Below are 11,773 nucleotides of genomic sequence, written 5' to 3' on the forward strand. Positions count from 1 at the left end.
AAAGCGTTTTCGAAAGCTCTCGAGGTCAGCTACAAGAATATGTAACAAAAAATAGGGGATGCTATTTAAAAAAATTGGTGTGACCTTTATGTGACTTTCAAATAATTCTTCAAGGTCAAACCAATGGTACCATCTTATGGCCCCCTTCAAACCAAACAACTTTTGTTTGAAACGTTTTTGTCTGCCGTTCTCGGATTTCGAGATATTTGGCTGATACGGGTGGTCTGGAATACCCTGTATATAAAACTTCTTTTCGTAAATTTAAGTCAAATATCAATTTGTAGTAAATTGTTTAAAATTCCGTGTGATTTTTCAAAGTTTAAATGAATATCGCGATCTTAAAACAACGAACATTTCCATTTTCTCATATTTACACGTAAATAAAAAAAAAGGAAAAACGCTTATCAAAAATCGGCCATGACAGATCTCTGAGGAATTTCATAAGCTTTAATTTAAGACCAAAATCATTACAATCGGTTGTATACTTTTGGCTAAAAGTTGTTTTGAACGAAAACGTGCTACTTTGCCCCACTGTGCGGCGGTGCGCCGCTCCTGTCTGCCTCTTGTACTCGGCCAGTTATTCGCTGACTATTTCTTTGAATAATTCAAAAACTAAGCTTCGGAGAACATTTTGGTAAGAGAAAAATCGTCTTAGAATTTAATCAGGAATACGACATTTCAGGGACACTATACCTATTTTGAATCACCCTGTATATGAAATGACTCGGGAAGACATCCCCAACAACATATTTAAAAATGAAGCAAATCGGAGAGGAGGCCCCTTTTATGCATAATTACCCTCTTTTTTAGTAAGGGACAAGCGCGCGCTTCGCGCGCGCCACATTTGCTCGCTCTAAAAATTCGCATGGTTTGACAGCTGCAAATAACACGACTGAAGTATGTCGTATCGCACAAGCGAGACAGCCAATCAGCATCGCGGAAAAGCGGCAAGAATACTTCGAGATATGCGACTAATCGACTTACATGCCTTTTTTAGAAGTGGATCACACTTATGGTTAAAAGAACGTAAACATAAATGTGAAGTATAGTGTTGATTAATTAACATTTATAATTTGTCAAAAAGTAACACGCGTTAAAATGTTAACATTTTATTTTGTACTGTGTAGTATACATTTTACTAGTAAAAGATTTAAAGAACGAGGATTTTACGAAAAGGTTTCGTCGAAGAAAGATTCTATCGAAAAACTCGGAGCGGATGCGTTCTTCGGTCAAAATAATGTACATTTTACTAGTAAATGTATGGTGAAATTTCAGAAAACTCACATAAAGTTCTTCAAAACGCCATGTTGTCCTACGATTACGTGATTTTCAGGATAAACCTTAAGAGAATTCTCTCCCTGTAGTTTTCGAAAGAAACATGTTCCAAATTGACCGGTCGATTCGTCCGAGACTCGCGCGCTCCGTCGTGTCACGTTGCGCAGTAGCGAAGGTGTTTTTCGGGCGCTTCTCAATTTTATATTTAATATAAAAAGGAGAAATATCGTCACGCGCGCGCGTGCAGCGTGCAGCGTTTCATGCGTTTCCGGCTGGAATAAGCCTTTCTCCTACGCTCGAAAATTGCGCTCTCGCACCAACGTAGACACTTTCGCTCGCGGGCATCCTCCGATTATTTCCGATCGGCCTTATCTTCCGATGCTGCGGGAGATAAGTCGACGCTACTGCTCCTCGCTATCTTTTAATCAACAATATCTTTGTTTCCAAGTCTCTGAATTAAAAGTCTAGCAAACTGCGATACGCTTGTGAAAGAAAAAGGGAGGAGAAAGGGAGAAGAGCTAACTAAATAATGGAATTTCGTCATTTTTCGCATGGCACGTCGAAATCGCTCAGCTGTCAGTTATCGATTAAGGCTGATTCATGCTGGGCAAAACGTCGTCGTTACGTTAAGGCCGAGTCGAACTTGTGTTTTTCGGATTCATAAATTCCGCGTTGAGGGAACGACGAGGGGGAAACCGCTGAAGGTATTGTGGTGTACAGATTTGCGGCATTACTGGCATTTTTGGGGAATTTGTGGGCATTAGTTTGGGCATTAGACCTTGCTGGAGCATTATAAAGATAAAATATGATAAAATAAGATAATAAGATAAAGTAATGCCCATTGGATATTAGTGGGCATTGATGTACAAGATTTTGGTCAGTGCTTTTCCCCTCGGGGATTCTTTTAAGAACGTTGGTTGGCTGTAGGATAGAAAATTTCTAGATACTCGAGAGCTTTGCTGTGCTGGAATCAATCGACGCGCTTAAAAAATTTGTCGTACGACAAATGTAATACCAGCCTTGCGCGATATTGCGTTTGAATTTCAAAGGGCATCGCGCGACGCGCCGACGTCGAATCGACTTTGTTGAATTTTTAGTATCTATATCTAAGAGAAAGAGAGAGGGAGAAAGAGAGATTATTTGTGGACGTAATGTATTTCTTTTATCGTTTACTCAAACATCTCGATTTACGAAGAAATCTTCCAGTCGTATCGTGCGCGGGTAACGTAGTGTCAGACCGGAGTAAATCGCGCCGCGAACGTATAATATTTCGTGAACTTCGGCGGTGCGTGGGCACGAAACGTCGAGAGTCCCGCTTGAAACAAGTGAATTCAGATCGGCGCGAGCGCGTAAACAAGATCGAAAGAAGCATGAATGAGCAACGTCGGCGTAAACGATTGTCGACGCTCCGAACCATGGTGTAAAGACACAAGGTGAAACATTGCGCACGTAACCAATTTTTGGGGCAAATTGTTCATTGGTTCTTCCTGCATTCAACCGCAATGATTTGCAGTTGGAAGTTGGGGCAAATTTCTGACTGGTCAATTCGGTAGTTTGTGGGCCGCTTCTGATTGGTTGACACTGCGCATCCTCCAGATTGCTTCACCTTGTATCTTTACACCATGCTCCGACCGGTGTGGATTCCTTTCTCGCACGGGAGGGACGAAAGTCTGAATTAGGAGATCGAACATTAATAATGACAATCGTTTTGTGCCTATTTCGCGGCTCCTTTCAGCGCTCGCGTTCACGCCTGATCGGATCTGCGAGGCGTACACGCGCCGCAATACGCATTCGCGCACGTGTAGGCGCGTAGGTGTGTCGACACGTGGCGCGAGTGTTGGAGCCGGCGCTACAGAGACTTTCGCGGATTTACATTCTCGCGTTCGAAGGCGGCGCCGGCAGCGGACTTCTATACAGGTTGCGCCATAGAAAGGTGGAAATTAGTAACACAAATGTCGCCCCCTGTGAGAAATTTGCAATTTACAAAATTTGCATTTGACTTCCCGAGCCGAGACTTTCCTAGACGTGTCAGATTTGAGAGGTGGATAATTAGATACATAGATGGCAGGGTTGGGAAGTAACTCGTTACTTGTAACCAGGTTACAGTTAACAGTTGCTTTTTTTTGGTAACTCTAATTTAACTCCGTTACTTTCTCTCCAGCTGTAACTGTAACTTATTGTTAGCTCAGCTACATTTTTTCGATAACTAGTAACTAATTGATTAGTTACTAGTTTCCCAACTCTGATGGATACAGAAAGAGCGAGGAATTTTGTTTAACATAAATTGAGAAATTAACTTTTTGCATCCGTTTATTTCAACGTTTTATAACAGTTAATTCAATTGCGTGTCTTCAGTAATCTAGACAGATTGCGACAATCTAGACAATCAAATCGTAACAAAGAATCGTTAACGAGGGATTAAGCTTCCAGTAGAAAATTGCAGCGACTTTTGACTGATATCCGCTAATTTTAGTCTGTGTTGCGTTATCTTTCAAGTTGAGAAATCGGACAATTTCGAACAATTGGTTTGTTTAAACATCAAAAATTTCTTTCCTTGTCAGACCATTTTCAACGAGCGTTTCTGAACCTGAAAAAATGTTCTTTTTAAATAATGTTACATAAATTGGTTACAGTTTCATTAAATTAATAGTCCTTTTTGTTTTAATTAAAAAAATCATCGTGTAAAATGGTAAAACTTGGTAAATAATAATGATTAATTAATATACTACTCGAGCCTGAATTATCTTAATATAATAAAAAGTTTATAGTGTGAGCTCGACTGCTCATACCCTCGCGTTATCTTTCATTGGACGATTCCAGCGTGTGCCATGGGAAACAAATGTTCCGTGGCATATAATTCTCGGAGTTTCTATAGAGTCGGTAAAGTCTAATGGCGGTTTGAGCTGCAGGACTAGACGGCGATTGCACATGTTCCACAAATAACGATCTATTATGCAAACGCTAGAAAAGAACCATTTTTAAATTTATAAACACGTCACTTTACATAACAATATTGGAATGTTGCCTAACGTCTTCGCATAAACATGAAGAACTGAACTTGCAGAAACTTGTTATGTGTTCACGTAGAAGTAACATATATTGTTGAAAAACCTCGAGCTTTTCTATTTATTACAGTAACCATTGTATTTTCGCAGTTGCTATTGCAACTTCTGCGCGTTATTGTCGCCTTATCGCGTAAATTCCAAGAAGACGCGATGCTTTATCACATCAATCGCTCCCGTAGGGAAGCGGAAAAAATATGCCGGCGTCATCGAAGATGCGTCTTTTGTGTCGACACGACGCTCGAAATTCGATTCCGTTGGTTTAACGAGCGAGCGAAACGAAATTGCGAGGCACAGGTCAGGAACAGGAGCTAATTTTAAACCCGCTGCCGCTCATTATGCAAGTCCTTTCATCGTCGATCAATGCGTGCATTGCGATTTCCTTTTATCGCGCGTCGATTCATGCAAGGGCGTGGTTGAACGTGATCAATTAAATAACTTTCGAAGCTCGAGCCTGCACCACCTTCATCCGTCACTAAACAACCGTTCCAACGAATTTTACAGATAGATAATAAAACTATGAAGCGGCCGATTTTCACGTGTCTTCGTTCTGCAAAATTACATGTCAAATTGTAGGATTTGTATTAGAAGTGACGTCACTATTTTCAATTTTACATCTATTCCAGTCACGCATTTACTATCGTACCGCAAACTTACCGTGTTTCTTTTTTAAAAGAGAAATCAAAAGTTCACGCCTAAAGTTTGTATACGACGCCGTGTATCTGTTTTATCGCGAAGATATTTCGAGCGTGGTTTCGCCACTTCGATTTTATTACTATCGTATGTAAAAAAAAATTCTCTTCAAACTGGAGAGGGGGGCATGCGTTAGAAGGGAAAGTGTAGGGTGGAGAAGATGACATTAACACCTGTTGCGCCTTAGGAGGCTTAGAGATTGCCTCACGCTCATTCCTTTCACCTATTGCTTTGCAATATTTCAAAGTTGTTCTTAGATAAAAGAGCCTATCTTTGTCGGCCTTATCCACTGACAATGGCTTGCGATGCCGAGCCTTTTATGAAACCTTGTCAATCGCAGATAGAGAAGTATTTTTCACGTTGCCGCGAACAAAAAAAAGAGACAATGTACGCCTGTGCAGTAACCAAAGGTGGAAGTGATCGAAATTAATCGGCTGCGTAATTTCAGTAGGAATTGGAACAAAAAAAATAACATCTTCGTCGATCGACGATACACCTTCGACGATATAAACGATTAGCAATTGGAGGATTAGCGTGCCGTTTAAACAATCTTATTATTAGCGGGGTAATCGTCTAACCGTGTTTATTGAACGTAACATTACTGCGTAATTGCGGCGATAGGATAGTCATCCTACGTGGCGCATTGTGCGTTCGGTGTTGCGTTTGTATCAGCGTAATTACGGTTGCACAATGCATCGTAGAAGGAGGCTTCGAGCGGTTTCTAAGAGTTTAAAAAGCCTCCGTGCTATTTACTTTTGTTAAGCGAGCGCGCTACAAGTATTCTAAATATAGCCGGTATTCTGAAATCGTCGTCATTTCTACGTCGAAAACTTTCCACGTCGCGTAAAAAAAAAAGTTTTTAATTATTTTGCGAAACCTTTTTTCTTATCGGTGCAATTTAAGTCGAAGAGAGCCGCGATTTAATTTAAAATATTGTTAAAAATATCATCAATTCATTCCGGTTTAGGCTCTTGGCCGAGTGTTTAATCAATTCCGCTTTAAAGCAACTCGTGTTACTCTCATTTCTCATTTTATTTCTCATTTTATATTCCACCTTGGCAACGCTGGAATTTAATTTCACATCACGTGGTCTCATTTGAATGAAACACGCGCGTTTAGATAAAATTAGCCAGCAGATACCCGCATGTTCCAAGTTTGCACGTGAAGTGTATTATTAACAGCCCAAAAAATCCCGCGTGCAGCACACGGGGAGAATTTATTCAGCGCTATACTTCTAATTGCTTTCGGTGACAATGCGCCGATTGACTTCTAGCGGCCGCGAGCGGAGTCGCGATACGCGGCGAGCTTCCGGTCCACCCGGTATATATGAGATCTCGGTCAACCTGCTATTATAAGAAAGCGTCAAAACGGGTGGCAGATAAGCTTACGCGGTGCGGGGCGCGTTTGCGATCTCGTGACGCGTGCGCGCGCGTGCAGAAGGTTCGATCCGCTGCCGAGATAATCGGCATATCGCGGGACACAATCGGACGATTATTCATCGCGATACGTGTCCCGCAGACGCGCGTGGATAAAAAAAGCACACAGGCGGTTGCCGCCTGCCTTCCCTCCCGTCCTTCGTTCCGACCGTTATCCTTGCTGCCCGCGCCGGATCCCGCTTCTCCGAGACGGCCGATAATGCCAATGGGCCTGAAAATAGCTCCCCGTCACGGCCTAGCGGGGCCCGTTCGCGCGGTCGCTCGCGCCGCAGCCTCCGTATGAAAATGCCGAGAGATCGGCCTCGTACGAGGCACTCGGGCATTGTCGCGCGCGGAGACATTTGACTTTGGCCGCGGCGCATCACGACACGTGTATACGAAGGTCTATGGCTGATGGCAGAGAACAATCCGTAAACGCTTAAAACTGTCTCATTGTCAGTCGTAGACGTAGGGCAAGGCAGAGAGAAACGTAAGTCGTATACAATAGCCTTTCACGACTTACGTTTCTCTCTGCCTTGCCCTACGTCTACGACTGAGACAGTCTTAAGCGTTTACGGATTGTTCTTTGCCATCAGCCTATCACTGCGAGGTGTCCTGTGCAGAGAGCTTTGTCGTCTGACGTCTCGCCGGGAGGGAAAACGTCTCGAATTTGCCGTGCGAATTATGTCTGCCCTCGGATGATTTTCGTCGCGGTCATTTACGTCTTTCGGACACTTGCGTCTGTGCAGCCTCTGGTCAGAAAGGCTGTCCGGCGTTTTAAATCTCGGAAATACAGTCTATCGCGCGGGAGATTGTAGCTACTGCTCGCGATATGTACGAATGTCTATGCGATGATACACACGAATATTCCGAGAACTTGTTGTAAAACGTCGGGCAACCTTCCCGACCATGACCGTACCTGAGAAGTACGAGCTGTCGTGACTACGAAATTATCGATTTCGAGGTTTTCGTCTCAACTGAACGCTCCAATTGTTAATTTTTTAATTATTTTTTGGAGGAGAGAACTTTCAAACAGACTTTAGAATATCATTAGACGGTGTCTAATATTATTAAAATATAGTAAAAAAAAATAACTTGCAGAAATGCAAGTTGATCTCTCAGGTGCAGATACGTTTACGAGTTGTTCTCTTATTTCCCCGGAAACGCGTATGTGTGCGTGCACGTGTTAATTTTATTTGTCTCGTGGGTTTCCAGGCTTACGTAAAACGAATTGAAATCGATGCAGAAAATTTAAATAAAAAATCGCGACATTGATATTACACGTGTGATAAACTGCGCGCGTGCAATCGCCGCCAGATTTTGCTTGGAAAGTTCAACGAATATTCATGCCTGCGAATAATATTAATGCCCGTGCGTCAAGTTTTATGTTATCGCTCATTTTTCTTTTCGTCGCTCGTGCACTTTTTTATCATATTTATGACCTATTTATATAACGAGATTATTAAGTCGCGATTTCAGGACAGTTCGTCCGACGAAATAGACCGACGTTGCGGTTTCCTTGCTATAATCGCGCTTCGGAACGTGCATAACGCAACTACGTATCTACGTACGACGCGTGCAGTTTACGATTAAATTATATTACCTGCAATTAAAATATCATTTCGACCAAGTGATTATCCGTCGGGGGAAAATCTCGGACTTCTGAAAATATTAAATGTCTAAACATTTTAATGTCTACGAAACAGAAACGATTTGATTTACATAAAACACTATTGTTTGCTAATTTATTAAGCTCGGCTTTTCATTTTCTGGTTAACTGGTGACCGGAAGTTAGTCGACTCACCATCTTTTTTTACGTTATTATCTAAGAAAAGACAGAGAATCGATTAACCTCTGGTTAACAATTAACCAGAATGAAAAACCGAGCCTAAGAATCATTTAAGAATCTTCCGAGGGATAAACCGCTGACCAAAATCATGTACACCAATGCCTACTAATGGCCCATGGGCATTACTTTATCTTATCATCTTATTTTATCTGATTTCGTTTCATTTTATCTTTTTTCATCTTTAGGGATTCTTTATAATGCCTCGGCAAGGCCAGAAACATCCACTCTCCAAAAGTCAATCAGCGCATTATCACTGAATTATTCAGTGCCATATTTTTAACTGTGAATCGGTGAATATTCACTGTTTTCGGCGATAATCCATTGATAGACTTTTAGAGAGCGCTATAAATGCCCAAAAAATGTCTACACTAACAGGAAAATTTTTAAACTAAGTAAATAGAGTCACTTAAAATTATTTGTTTTTACTGAAGTAAATATTCTATTTAAATAAAAATATCAAATTTCAAGTAAATCTATGTATTATATTAAGAAAATTTATTCAAATCATTACATTCTTTACATTCAAATAAAGATTTCATGAGATACAGAATACTATTCATTAAATGAAATAATTATTTTTGTTAAATAAGAAATCCAATTTTCTTTGCTGTAAAAATTAGATCTTAGTAAACCTTTTATAGAATTAAAATAATTTTTTTTAACTTAAAATAATCTACTCTTTGGTATTTAATAAATACTTAAATTAAAGACATGCATGTTTTAATGTGTTTATTATTTTTTAAATTGAAGTTAATAAGCTATTAGAAGCCACCTAATAAATAATTTTCTGGAGTAAAATATAATTTTTTTATCAGTGTAGTAATGCTTAGTAATGTTTCAAATCTGTACACAATGCCCTCAACAGTTTATCCCTAGAATCTTCTAATTCTAATTCTAATTCATTAAAGATCCCAAACTTTAGGTCTTTCACGCTTGTAGTTTCTGATTCGAAACCGCCAGGTCTGGAAACCGAAAACTAATCTTCCACGGGCCACGTACAGTGGCGCAAAAAATGGACGTTAAACGTGCTTATTAATATACGAGCGTATTTATTGATACATTCGCAACGAGCTTTAATTATCTCTCGATAAAGAAACGTGCAACGTGCAGCGAACGTTGCGCTACTCGACCGCGGCTCGACGGTCGTCTAGCCGGCTCGCCGCGTTCTCCGATTAATAATTAGAGAAGGTTTATTTAATTTCCTACTTCGCCGTCGGGATTATTGGTGGTTAACGCGGCCGTTAGGCCGCTTTAAGTGGCCGTAGACTGTATCGGCACTGACGCTCCGCTGATTTTTACCGGTCATAAAGTTTGGGAGGTGCTATTTTCGTCTCCTCCCACCGGCGCGCCGCAACCGGACGGCGGTAAGAAGAAATGCGGCATTTCTTCTATACGCATCTACGCTGTTATAATTGCAGCGGAGAGTAGGAGAGGCCCTCTGGCCCACTTGCTTTTACTCGGACTAGACTCGACTCGACTCGACTCGACTCGACTCGTTGCACTCCGGTCGGGTGTTGAAACCAGTCGGGTGACGTCACGTATAATTACTTCTTTGATTCATTCTCTCTTTCTCCTCTATGGTGCCTCTGGTACGACGAATTCGTCGGTCTCGATCAGTGGTGTAACGGGCCCGATGCACTTGTGGGCGCCGCGACACATGCGATATGTTATTTCAGGCACGCGAGATGTGGGGTGAGAAACTATCCACCCTTCAGTTACGCGCTTTGTGCTTATATACGATACATTTTTCGACGATTGCTTCCGGTATAGAAGCTAATTGAACGGCGAATATTGGGTCCAAGTGCAACACGGAATGTATGCCGAGACATCGTGCTATCTACACGGAACTTCTTTCTCAAAATTTAGGTACCCTGAAAATCGTGGGACAACATGGAATTTCGAAGAACTTTATAAGAGTTTTTTGAAATTTCATTTACTGGTAATATGTACGGTAAAATTTCAAAAAACCCTCATAAAGTTGTTCGAAATGCCGTGTTCTCCTACGATTATATCATTTTCAGGATTAAGAGAAAATTCTCCCCGTGTATAAATTGACAACAGCTGATCTTGATGTTGTATCTGCACGCAGAGAATTTTCCCTTAAAATTTACCCTGAAAATCGTGTGATATTTTTAAACAACTTTATCACATTACTAGTAAAATGTATGGTAAATTGCGGAAAACTCTCATAAAGTACTTCAAAACGCCACGCTGTCCCACGATCACATGATTTTCAGGACAATTTGAAGGGAAAATTCTCCTCGTGTAGATTCTTTGATTATTATCCGATTTCTGCCGGTGAAACCACGATGCAAAATTCAAGGCGTTTTCGAATTTAAATTCAAATTTCTCTACTTCCACTAATACTTCAAGGCAACAATCATTGCTACCTGTTACTGCTCTACAAAAAGAAAACTATATTTTTTATGAGCAATATGCTCGTACATTAATTTTCGTTTCTTTTTTATTACAACGACGGTCGTGTTTTTGTCGGCTTACGTTCAGCCGACAGAAATACGACATTCATGCGAGATTGGTAATTCGGGCAAATCCAGGTGGCTGCGTGACGAAAATTCTCATCTACGCACGTGTTCCGCGGAATGAATAAACAGCTCGTAATACAGATCACGTGCCAACAAACGATGTTGCACACGGCCGCGAGTGCGGCTCGGTTTTCGCGCTCGTGGCGCGATTCGCGTCTACGCAATCGCGGCGTTTAGTTTTGCGCGAGACGGCGATTTACCTTTCAAATTTTGCCCGAAGAAAAAGAAGCACATTAATTAAACAGGTGTTACCTACAGCGCCGTCGTGCCGGCGCGCGATTACGCTACTGACATCGCGAGTTTGCTCTCGCCTCTCTCCTTCCCTCCCGTTCCCGTCCTCCTCTTCCTCCTCCTCCTCCTCCTCCTCCTCCTCCTGCTCCTCCTCCTCCTCCTTCTCTTCTTCTTTCTCTCTCTTCCTCCCTCTCTCTTTTCATTCTGGCTCTTTACCCGCCGTCCCTTCCGCGCGCGCTTATCTCGATGCGCGGTTAAAAATAGATTCTGTCACGGCCATCGGCGACATTTTAAAAAGCCGTGCGGCCGCGAGCAGCGCGCGCGCACGCGAGGGCGAGCGGGCGAGAAACGAACGCGGGCGAATTAGCGCCTCCGTGAACGAGCGAGCGGCGCGATCTCAGCTGGTGGCGCCTCCTCGAAACCGCGTTTCGTCAGCGCGCGGTTCTTCCGCTGCCGATCCACCTGTTCTCCGAGCGGCCGCCCACCGTCGCGGCTCGGTCGGTACGTCCCCGCAGTATTCCCTCAGAGGCGGGAAAAACGAGGGGGAAAGCCAACGTTTAGGAACGAATAAAGCTGGAAACACACGAGTAAACTTAAGACTTAAGAATTTTAACCAAGCGAAATTTTCAAAATTGCCTAAGTTTCAAAATCGCTACTTAGGTTTTCGACCGGTCACCTCCCTTGAGTCTTTAAGGGGATGCTGGA

General features: G+C 42.1%; 1 protein-coding gene across 2 annotated transcripts in view; it reads left to right on the plus strand.

The window, feature by feature from the left end:
• Nucleotides 1-2,318: 2,318 nt before the first annotated feature.
• Nucleotides 2,319-11,773, plus strand: part of LOC105562546 (cGMP-dependent protein kinase, isozyme 2 forms cD4/T1/T3A/T3B) — a 46,681-nt gene continuing 37,226 nt past the window's right edge. The window contains exon 1 of one of the 2 annotated variants that reach the window (XM_012013482.1): nucleotides 2,319-2,708. The gene's annotated coding sequence lies outside the window, so the exon portion shown is untranslated. Of the gene's footprint in view, nucleotides 2,709-2,765; nucleotides 3,209-11,773 lie in introns of those variants that run through there. The other variant, XM_012013483.1, reaches the window with a different exon arrangement.

This window comes from Vollenhovia emeryi, unplaced genomic scaffold (genome assembly GCF_000949405.1).
Source record: "Vollenhovia emeryi isolate VEMERY1.0 unplaced genomic scaffold, V.emery_V1.0 DF939186.1, whole genome shotgun sequence".
Taxonomy (NCBI): domain Eukaryota; kingdom Metazoa; phylum Arthropoda; class Insecta; order Hymenoptera; family Formicidae; genus Vollenhovia; species Vollenhovia emeryi.